This window comes from Egretta garzetta, unplaced genomic scaffold, assembly GCF_000687185.1.
Source record: "Egretta garzetta isolate BGI_Z169 unplaced genomic scaffold, ASM68718v1 scaffold158, whole genome shotgun sequence".
Classification (NCBI taxonomy): domain Eukaryota; kingdom Metazoa; phylum Chordata; class Aves; order Pelecaniformes; family Ardeidae; genus Egretta; species Egretta garzetta.
The window spans coordinates 3,208,686-3,218,073 of record NW_009260430.1 but is presented as its reverse complement, the minus strand read 5'-3'; the positions used below and the strand labels follow the sequence as shown (position 1 = coordinate 3,218,073).

At 39.3% G+C, this 9,388-nt stretch overlaps 1 long non-coding RNA gene across 1 annotated transcript; it reads left to right on the top strand.

The window, feature by feature from the left end:
• The first annotated feature begins 17 nt into the window (after positions 1–17).
• LOC118452800 lies at positions 18–8,306 on the top strand. The gene is made up of 3 exons (XR_004842635.1): positions 18–2,360; positions 2,997–3,069; positions 8,125–8,306. It is a non-coding gene; the product is annotated as an uncharacterized LOC118452800 (long non-coding RNA).
• Positions 8,307–9,388: the final 1,082 nt, after the last annotated feature.

The window sequence follows — 9,388 nt, the reverse complement described above, 5'->3', positions numbered from 1 at the left end:
TGTCCCTCGGCAGGCTCGTTAGGCTTACTTCGGTCGCACCATTAATTAAGGCACCGCGCGTCTGGAGGGAGGGGGACGTTTGTAGCTCGGTCTCCGGTGTTATTTCAGCCGTTCATTTAGGTTACCTGCGTGTGTCATGTTTTTCAGGAGATACCTTTAGAAATGCAGATTATAGCTTCGAGGAAGGGGAAGGTCCAAAAATCGTTATTGGGGAGAAACAAGAAAATGTTTGTCAGACTCATTATTTCAAAGTAGTGTTTTAAAATAAGATGCAGTTACGAGATCTTGGTTGTTTTGGTCACGCCGAGGGACCGCTTGTGCGTGTTATGCAGGGGTTTTAGCGTGGAGCAGAGGCTAGGCCTACAGCCAGCTGACTCGGTTCTGGTGTGAAACAGCTGTAATGGGGGCTGGGGGGGGGAAAAAGCATTTTTGAAGGTTGTGAATTTGAAAGTGTACTCTTCCCGGTAAAATCTTTCAAATGCTAATTTGAAGAAAGAGGCTTAACATAAATGGGGAGTGACTGGGACTACAGCAGCACCTGCAGCACTGAGGAGCCTGCTAGGGCTCCAGCAGAAATCTTTTAACAGGATAATTTGGACTTCAGCTCTTGTGGAATGTCTTGGACTTCCAGACTTCAGGCTGAACGTTACATAGAGACGTAGAAACCATTTGTCATCGGATGGGTTACTTTCATCAGAGGCACGATTTCAGAAAACGGGGAAAAACAATGGCCTCGCCTGGATTTTCTTTCTCTTTTCTTTAGTTTTGGTGGCTGAAAAATAGTTTAGATACTTGTAAATAAAAATTTGCGGGTGTTTAGCGCTGGCTGTAAGGTCATCTGTGCGCGTGTTTTAAAGTGATAGTTCAGCTGTGGCAGTTTCTAACAGTAGCTGTCATGAGTCGTGGACAGTAGAACACAAACCGACTGGTAAAAAATAAAGCTCACGGCCCTATTATTATGTTATGTTTATAAGACGCGTGAAATAAAAACACAAGTACTTTGGAAGTATTCCTAACATTTTCACATCGTATTCAAGTAACAGCAAAGAAGAGCCGCTAAACATTCCAATGGGTTTATGCTACTCTTTGTAGGCCCCACCGCTGTACACGTGCTTGCCCCTTCTGCCACGAGCAGACTCACTGAAATTAATGGAACTCTCCTTGGTGGTGAAGTTAAACATGTGTAATTGTTGGTAAAATAGGGCCTTAACGAGTAGCCAAATATAGGAATAGACCTATTCAGAAATGTAGATGTGATACTTCGTTTTGGTTCACTGGTGTCGTATCTGATCCGGAGAACCCAGATATGTCAATACCAGACTGTACGCGTTTACAGCAAAAGCAAAAACTGCCTCCCCCCGTTCTTGGCCTAAGTGAAGTAAAGATTTTGGCTCCCAATGCTTATAAATATAAGAAGTGATTTAGAGTTATGGCTGAAATGTTGTTATTAATTATTCTGAATGGAAATACGACTGTAGCATATACTGGTATTCCTGAATAATTCTTATCTGTGAAGGGGACCCAGGCTCTATCTTAACCCGAGTTACTCATTCTTGGTTAGTTTTGCTGCCTGTCTTTATTGCCTGTTTCAGTATGCCTGAAGAGACAGGGTGTGGATGTTGTAAGATGGTTCAGGGGAGAAATGGTGCCTGCATAAAGAGTTGTAGGTAAAAACTGCTCTCTCAATGCTTATAAAACATCAGTGAGCAAGGAGAGGAAAAAGGAGTAAGGCTGTAATATTAAAGTGGCAAAATATGCAAGCAGGTTTTATGGAGAGAATAGCAGGACTATTAGGAATTCATGAGGGAGAAGGAAAGGAAGGGAGAAAGCAGAGGGGAACTTTGAAATATAACTGCTAAAATACAGTTTTGAACATGAGGCTCAAAATGGAGGCTTGTGCTTTCAGGGTGTGCTAGCAGAGACCTGGCATCCTATAAATACAAACTGTACCTCTGTGCCCATTCTGCCACAGACATACGTTTTCTGTTGTTGAGACATAGGCTAATGAGAGGAATAAATGAGTAGCCAGGAGATGCAAAGGGGAATCTTTCTAAATTTTGCCAGTTATGATACTGCTCTTGTGAAAAATACGTTTGCTTTATATAGAAAGCTACCGATCTGGCAGCATGGAGCAGCTCAATTAAATGCTGCTGTTCGAGTCTTTTTAGTGTGCATGGAAAAACGGGTATTGTAGGCAGATGGGTTGCCCTGTGCACTGGCATCCGTGCAGCACGGCAGAAATAGCATACATCTACTTATGGAAACTGGAGTAAAGTCGAGTGTTTTTTTTCTACTGCAGGTATATAAGGGAATCAGAGGAGAGCTGCGGGGGGGCTGTTCGGAGCATGCAGCCACAAAAGGTGGTCTTTGCGTCTCGTTGTATATGTGATTGATTTGGAACATGTAGAGAGGGTGGGAGGTTGCTTACAAGACACAAATTAGAGAAGGAGGTTTCTGTAGCTTTGTGGGTGGAGGCTTAAAAGGGATGCCTTCCTTTTTCAGATGTGAGTATCCACGTATTTTATTGCTTGTGATTTCAGCTACAGTCTTTTGACTGGGTGATGATGACCACAGCCAAACTTAAAATATTTTAAAGATCTAACAAAAATGCTGCAGTTTAGTATGGACTTCAGTCAGCCTTTCTCTCCATCAGATAGCAGTGACGAGGCAAGCAGACTTTGACGTTCTGTACTTGCTCTCTATAAAATGTTGAAGTTGTCCTTTTTCCTTCCAAACCCTGCAATCTGCTTTTAACGTTGACACTGGAAAAATGGACAGTGAAATGATCCAAGATTCAGATCTGACACATGACTTGAGCTGGGCATTTATTTTTAGCTACAACTGAAGTTTCCAGTGGCAATTACTTCTTTTTCTTTCACTTTTCACTCTTGCACTGAGAAAACCAACGTTCTTGATTTTACCCTGAAGAAAAAATTTTAATGTGTCCCTTCATCACTCATGCTTCCTTCTGAAATTGATTTACTTTCATTTTCTAGGTGCTGGTGAATCCGGTAAAAGCACAATAGTCAAACAGATGAGGATCTTGCATGTGAATGGCTTTAATGCTGAGTAAGTGCATTTGTTTTTTTCACTTTACAACCTACCTTATGTCTGTGCGCCGTAATGTAGTCATTGCTGTTGTTTTATATCTTGGTATATTTTCTTCTTACTACTGTTTCACAGTCTCTAGAATTTGGGGGTGTATTTTTAGATTAGATTAATAGACATTAACTTGAAGAAGTCATGCACCAATAATAAGTAAGAGCTAACGGTATAAAATGATTTCCATCAAGGTTCAGTGTAGCTGATTTGATTAAGGCTTAAGTTTTGTGGGTTTGGGTTTTTTAACTGCAGTTTCTTTCACAACATGGCTGACGCTGATTTACCTCTGCTATAGCACGTTGATTCATGCTGCTGTAAACATGCATACTGTTAGTGTACAAAATGAATGTGATTTTATTTATTTAGAGCAAGTAAGGCTTTTGTTTCTGTCTCCTCACCAAATGAGATTGTGCTGTGAATTTTGGAGGTAGTAGGTCAGATTTTCTTCTCTCTTCCGTTGTGTTTGCTTGCCCAGAGGTTTCTGTTAAATTATGTTTCAAAAAGCTTTTTCTTGTTTACTCTTAAACCCTTCAATTGTTTGCCAATAGTGAGGAGGGGAAAGGCATTAGGATAAGGGAAATGGAAATCTATTATTTTGTCTGAGAAAGATTTGTGTTTTCTAACTTTTCATCTAACTTTGCTAGGCAGTAGGAAGAGATTCTTCTGCATGTGAGTTTATGCTTGCAAGCATCTCTCTGTGTGTATACCAAAACCTGCTAAATTAATTCTGATTGAATTAAGGTGTTGGAATTTCAGAGCTTATTCTCTGCATTTCATTTCTTTAGATTATATTACTGGTTTTGTCTGTCTTGTTTTCAAACATAGTATTTTTGTATTGGGATCCTCTAGCTTCTAGTAGTATAATCTATTTTGTGAATCCTGCCTTTTTGGGAAGATGAAGCTATCCCTAGTCTTTCAGTAGTTAATTCTTTAGTAAGAATGTGTGAGCTAAAAGTTTAGCCAAGTAGCCTGGACAATACTTCTTCGTAATCCCCACAGGCTAGTTCAGGATAAGGTACACAATCTTTCGGAAGAAAGTTCAGACTGATTAATAATAAATTACATTCTGTGCTGTGTGTTTTTAGCTTGTCTTTATAGGGAATATTTTGTTTATCCAAGACAACTCTTTTTCATAAGTGCCCAGTCTGGCATCCAGTTACTGGTGAGCTGTCTCCATTATTTTGGCTGCTCTTGTTACTAAGGACCTCTTAAAAGACTTGTGTGACTTAAAAGATTTGCATAAGTTGACTTTGATGTAGCAGCTCTCAACATTAGGTGCTAAGTAAAAGGTTCGTCAATGAAAGTAGAAGTCAAGGATCCCTGGCACCTTTAAAAGTATCAATCCATTTAACCAACAGAGTTCTTCCAAGTTTTCTAAGCATAGAGATGCTGTTAAAGAGATGATGCTGCTGTGTAATGAATGGTGTATTATATGGGTAGATAACCTTCGCAACCCTGCAAGCTGCATACCCAAACTTCCGTGATATTGGGAGCCCAGAGACCCGTTATACTAAGCCTGCAGAGCTGGGGACAGACTGGGACCCACTCCGGGGTTTGTAACAGCAGTGCGTTCCTTGAGTATTTCACTTCTGTGTTGTAGCTTGGGGCTGAGCTGAGCACGCAGCTGGATTCCAGGACAACATGGCAAATTTGGCCTCAGGAGCCTCTGCTGACTTCTGCCTTCTCATAGCAAGGGATTTGCATTTGCCAGCCGCGTAGCATACCCCAGTGCGGGAGCCACGCTTGAACTGCATGCAGCTCAGGAACTATAGGTTGTCCACTCCACGGCCTGTTGTCTTGCAGTCAGTCCTTTGTGCTTGTCCTTTTATGGGTGGTATGTATTGGAACATCCAGATGCGTAAAAATAAAATTAAAAAGTGGTGTATATAAAATGTACAAGAAATAAGTTAATGCGTCTAGTTTTAGGGTTTTGTTGCCAAAAATAATCAGTAGATCATAACATGTTTTACATGGGGGAGAAGGCTGTTTTTCAGTGTTTTGAAGTTCTTGCAAGTTACATGTTCGTCCTTACATGTTCGTCCTTAAGTAACTTGTGTTTTCTTCAAAGTAACTCACCGCTCCCTACGTTAGCCTACTTTCCCTGCTATCCTTTCTGCCCAATTCATTCCCTTTCTGCCCTACTTACCTTGTGGAAAAATGATGTGGGAGTCAGCTAATGAGAGAGATAGCATGGAGTTCTTTTGGAAGAGTAGGAAAAGTAAAGCATTACTTATCTTAATGTTCTTATCAGTCATTCTAGAACATAAACTTATTTGCATATGACACCATAGTTGATGCGATGAGTAACAGCAGAGACGTGAAAACTGTAGTATGCTGGAGATAAAGAGACTTTTTTAAATGTTAGTGTCCATGTACATAACTGTAGTTTTGAACTATTTCTGTTGATGCGGCTCATTCATGTGGCTTGAAAGAAATCCAGTTTAAAGTCCGGTCTAAAACTTGTTTGCCTTTGATTTGGTTGCCCTGGGGTGATTGATGGTTGAAGCAGAAAGAGGATGCCTGTTACAAAAAGTGTCTAATGTGCTACGAACAAGTGAATCAGAAGTTTTTCCTTAGTGTTAGTCAGATACTCTTCTTCATTTCTGGTGACTAAACAGGATATCCAGTGCTAAATGTACTGGCTTCCTTCGGTGAGTGTGGTGATTTTTTTATTTGTTTTGTTTTTAGGATTCTGCCCCTAAAGAGATGAAGTTGTCATGTGCATTTAGGTGAATTGGCCTCATGTAGAGCTGTAGCATTTAACAAGGTGAAATCTATGTAGTTCTACAAAACTAGAAGAATTTCCTCTGGGACTCCAATCCTTGATTGCTTTAGCTAATTAATTATTTGAGGAACTGTATGGAATCACGTCTTCCACGTAATTAATATGCTTAATAGTTAACAATGCTAAGGTGAATTTGAAGGTGGTTAAAGCTCTAGCCAAGTTAACTACAGTAAAGACTGCTTAAAAATTTTTCAGTGTTCTTTTTATAATCTGTAGTTGAGTTAGGGACAGAAATGTGTATGTATTTTTTTGATCTTGTTGTGAAGATGGTGTGTGGGAAGTAACGGTGCTGTGGCATTGGTAAGTGGAGTAGAATATTGAAGAAGCAAGGCATGGTCTACAGCAAAAGTTTTTCTGGTTGGAGTTTTTGGAAGCGCTTAGCCCGCTTCCAGTTCTTGCAGGATGGCTTCAGCTGGCCATGCTATCAACTGATGTCTTCCTACAGCAATTTCATAAGTAATGGGAGTGTGGCTTCCCCACAGTATTCTTCCAGCGTGCCTCATCTTTAACATGGAAGAGCTGCATTTTAAGCATAATGAAGACTCCATATCAGCCAAATTTTCTCCTCTCTGCATTACTGCCAGCAACAGAGCCCCTTGTGATGTAGAAAGGGTTTAAATTTGGCTTGTAATAGCAGGAAGCCTGTGACTTCCCTTCCTTTCCTTCCCTCCCTCCTCAACACTTCAGCTGTCTTTCGTGAGGCTATTCCAGAGGGGTAGGTCTCTGCTGTTGCACACTGCGTTTTGTGAGCACCCACTGATAAAGTGGAGCTAAAACCTTCTCTTTTTGACTGTGCAGAAGTTCAGATGCCAATCTTTATGAACCAGAAAGGATTGAAAAAGGGAAAGGGAGGACAGGAGGAGTAAGGAATATAGTTAAAAAAATTAATGTAAATGTATAGTTCAGGTTGAAGAAGAAAAAAAAAACAACCCCAAAACCCTCTTTTCTGTGTCAGTGGGACTGGGGTTCTTTGCTTCTAAGATGATGGCCTTTCACTGACTTTTTTTTTTTTAAAGTCATCTTTCCCCTCTGTGATCACTGTGGGTTTGGCTGACGGACTCTAAGGAGAGGGTCATTGTCATGCATGATTTTAGAAAGTGGGAAGTTGGCAAGGGCGATAGACAGTTTTGAAGTGTCATGGGAAAAACTGAGACAACAGAAATAGTTAGATAGAAATAAATTGTTGAAATGTGACTTACGAAATCCACTACAAAGACCGACAAATAAGGGAAATGTGCCTTTGTGATCAGTAAGTTTGGATAGTATTTATGATTCAGGAAGTCTTGAGGTTATAGGGAATTTCAGATCATGCTTCTCGGCCTCAGTTTCCCAAATGATGTTGTATAATGATAAATTTATTTCTTAAACTGGTATGTTGAAGTGTTGAATAGGAGTTCGTGTATTTATCAAATCTGTTCATGATGATGGCAGAAGCAGAACTGAATAGCTTTATTTTCAAGACTCAGATGACAACTATATTTGCTTTTCTCTTGTACTTCAAAAAATTATTTTCTCTTAGTGGGGAAGTTAAGAAAGCCAAGTTGCCCTCTTAAAGGCTTGGAACTTTTTCTCTTTTCTCACCTAGATTTAGTAGCTTGTGAGGAAGGAAAAGTAGTCATTGATGCTTTCTGATATTTTCTTTATACATGTTGTCCACCAAAAGTTGAACTGAAGTACCACCATTATTTCATGTAAACCAGTAAATGATGTCTAGTCACATTGGTCAGTGTCAGTCTCTTCTTGTGACTGAAATGACTTCTGTCTCAGTAACTTCTTACTCTTCTGCTGATACTGTGCTTTGTTTTCTGACTTTAGTCTTTTTATGTGTGTGATTTTATGCAAGAGAAGTGAAAGTTATGAGCGAGGAAAAAGTATAATATTTATAAGTAAGTCTTCTAATACCCTCCTAATGGCTTATGTTAGTGTATACGCAAACGTTACTGCTCTGTTTTTACAGTTCTTTTAGATTTGTGTACCAATACCATTTTTTTAGAATGGCCACATCACTTCCTTGGCAAGAAATGAACTGACTTTATTATCATTTACTCTACTGACAAAAAGAAACAGTTTTTTCCTGGTGTTTGAGTAACACTGAAAATTGGAGGATGGGGGAGCCTTGATGTGTGTGATTTCCCGCCCCCCCTCCTTACTTCTTCCTTTCTTTGCATCACAGGGTGTATCAGGAGGCTTCTGCAGATTTGAGGCAGACCATGGTGTGTTTTGTTTTTTTTTCTCAGCTCCTGTCCCAGGACATAGACGAGGTGTTACTGTGCTGGAAAATTTGTGTGTTCATGTCTGTTCAAGACTATGAAAAGTTCCATCTCAGCTGAACAACTAGTTAAGGGTTTTGATCAAAATTGGTGCCGTAGAACATAAAATGAAGGTGTGGGTGGAGAGGGGAGCAGGATATGTATTTCAGTCTATTTTAGGTCTTGTCCTAAGAACTGACATGGTTGTATAATTGAGTTTTGTCAAAAGACAAGAATATACCAACAGTGAATAAATACTATGATTAAGAACTGAATACTGCATATAGCTTGTAAAAGTTTACGTAAAATGTTTGTGCAAGTTATATTTAACTTCCGTCAACTTGAAAGAAATGGGAGGTAATACCTGGTGATGCTAAACAGCCTAAGCAAACAAGAAATTCCTTAATTGTTAGGATGTTTAATACGGTGTTTATGTGCTTGAAATTATCTTTTCTTTGGAAATACTTCATTTGTACAAAGGGGAAAATTCCATTTTGTGAAAAAGTAAACCTGAACTCAGTGAAGCAGCATTAGTATTTTTTCATGTTATACAGGAAAAAAAAAGGGAAAAAGTTTCCAGTTTTGGGTTTTTTCAAGTTTCTTGTGGTATCTTGCCCTAAGACACGAGACATTCCGTATTAGGAACACATGCAAATGTTTTGCATTTAAATCTACTACTCAGATATGATTTTTAAATACTGTAAGATGAGTTTTCAGAAAATTCTGATAGCTTTTAATACCTACACCAAGCCTTATTTAGCAAAGAGTATTAACATACTGTGGTGCTGAATATTCTAATAGTCGATGGAATAACTCCTTTACCTTGCTCGGAGGCATTCTGAAATCAAGCCATTAAAATATTTCCATGTGCAAGTGAAGTGAAATTTTTTTTTCAGTTGTTTAGGTTCCTGAAAGTATTACATGAAGGAATTTAAAAGTTTAAAAAAGCTGGTTAGTTCAGTTGTGGTTTTAGATGCTCGTGGTAGGCTCAGGCTAACCGTCAGTGGAGAGATGACAACACAGTCACAGAAAGCAAGCATAGACTTTCATTTTTACATTACGCTTTATTTTCAACTGCCTGGTTTGTGTGTTTGCTTTTTTGAGGAACTCTTATTTAGGTAAAAGAAGGAAAGTGGGAATCAAACATAAAAAATTCTTTATTTTTATAATTGCATGGGAAACAAGATGTTGCTCATAGCAGAGCATGCATCTTACCTGCATTTACTGGTTGGTGGGAAATTGTTGAATTCTC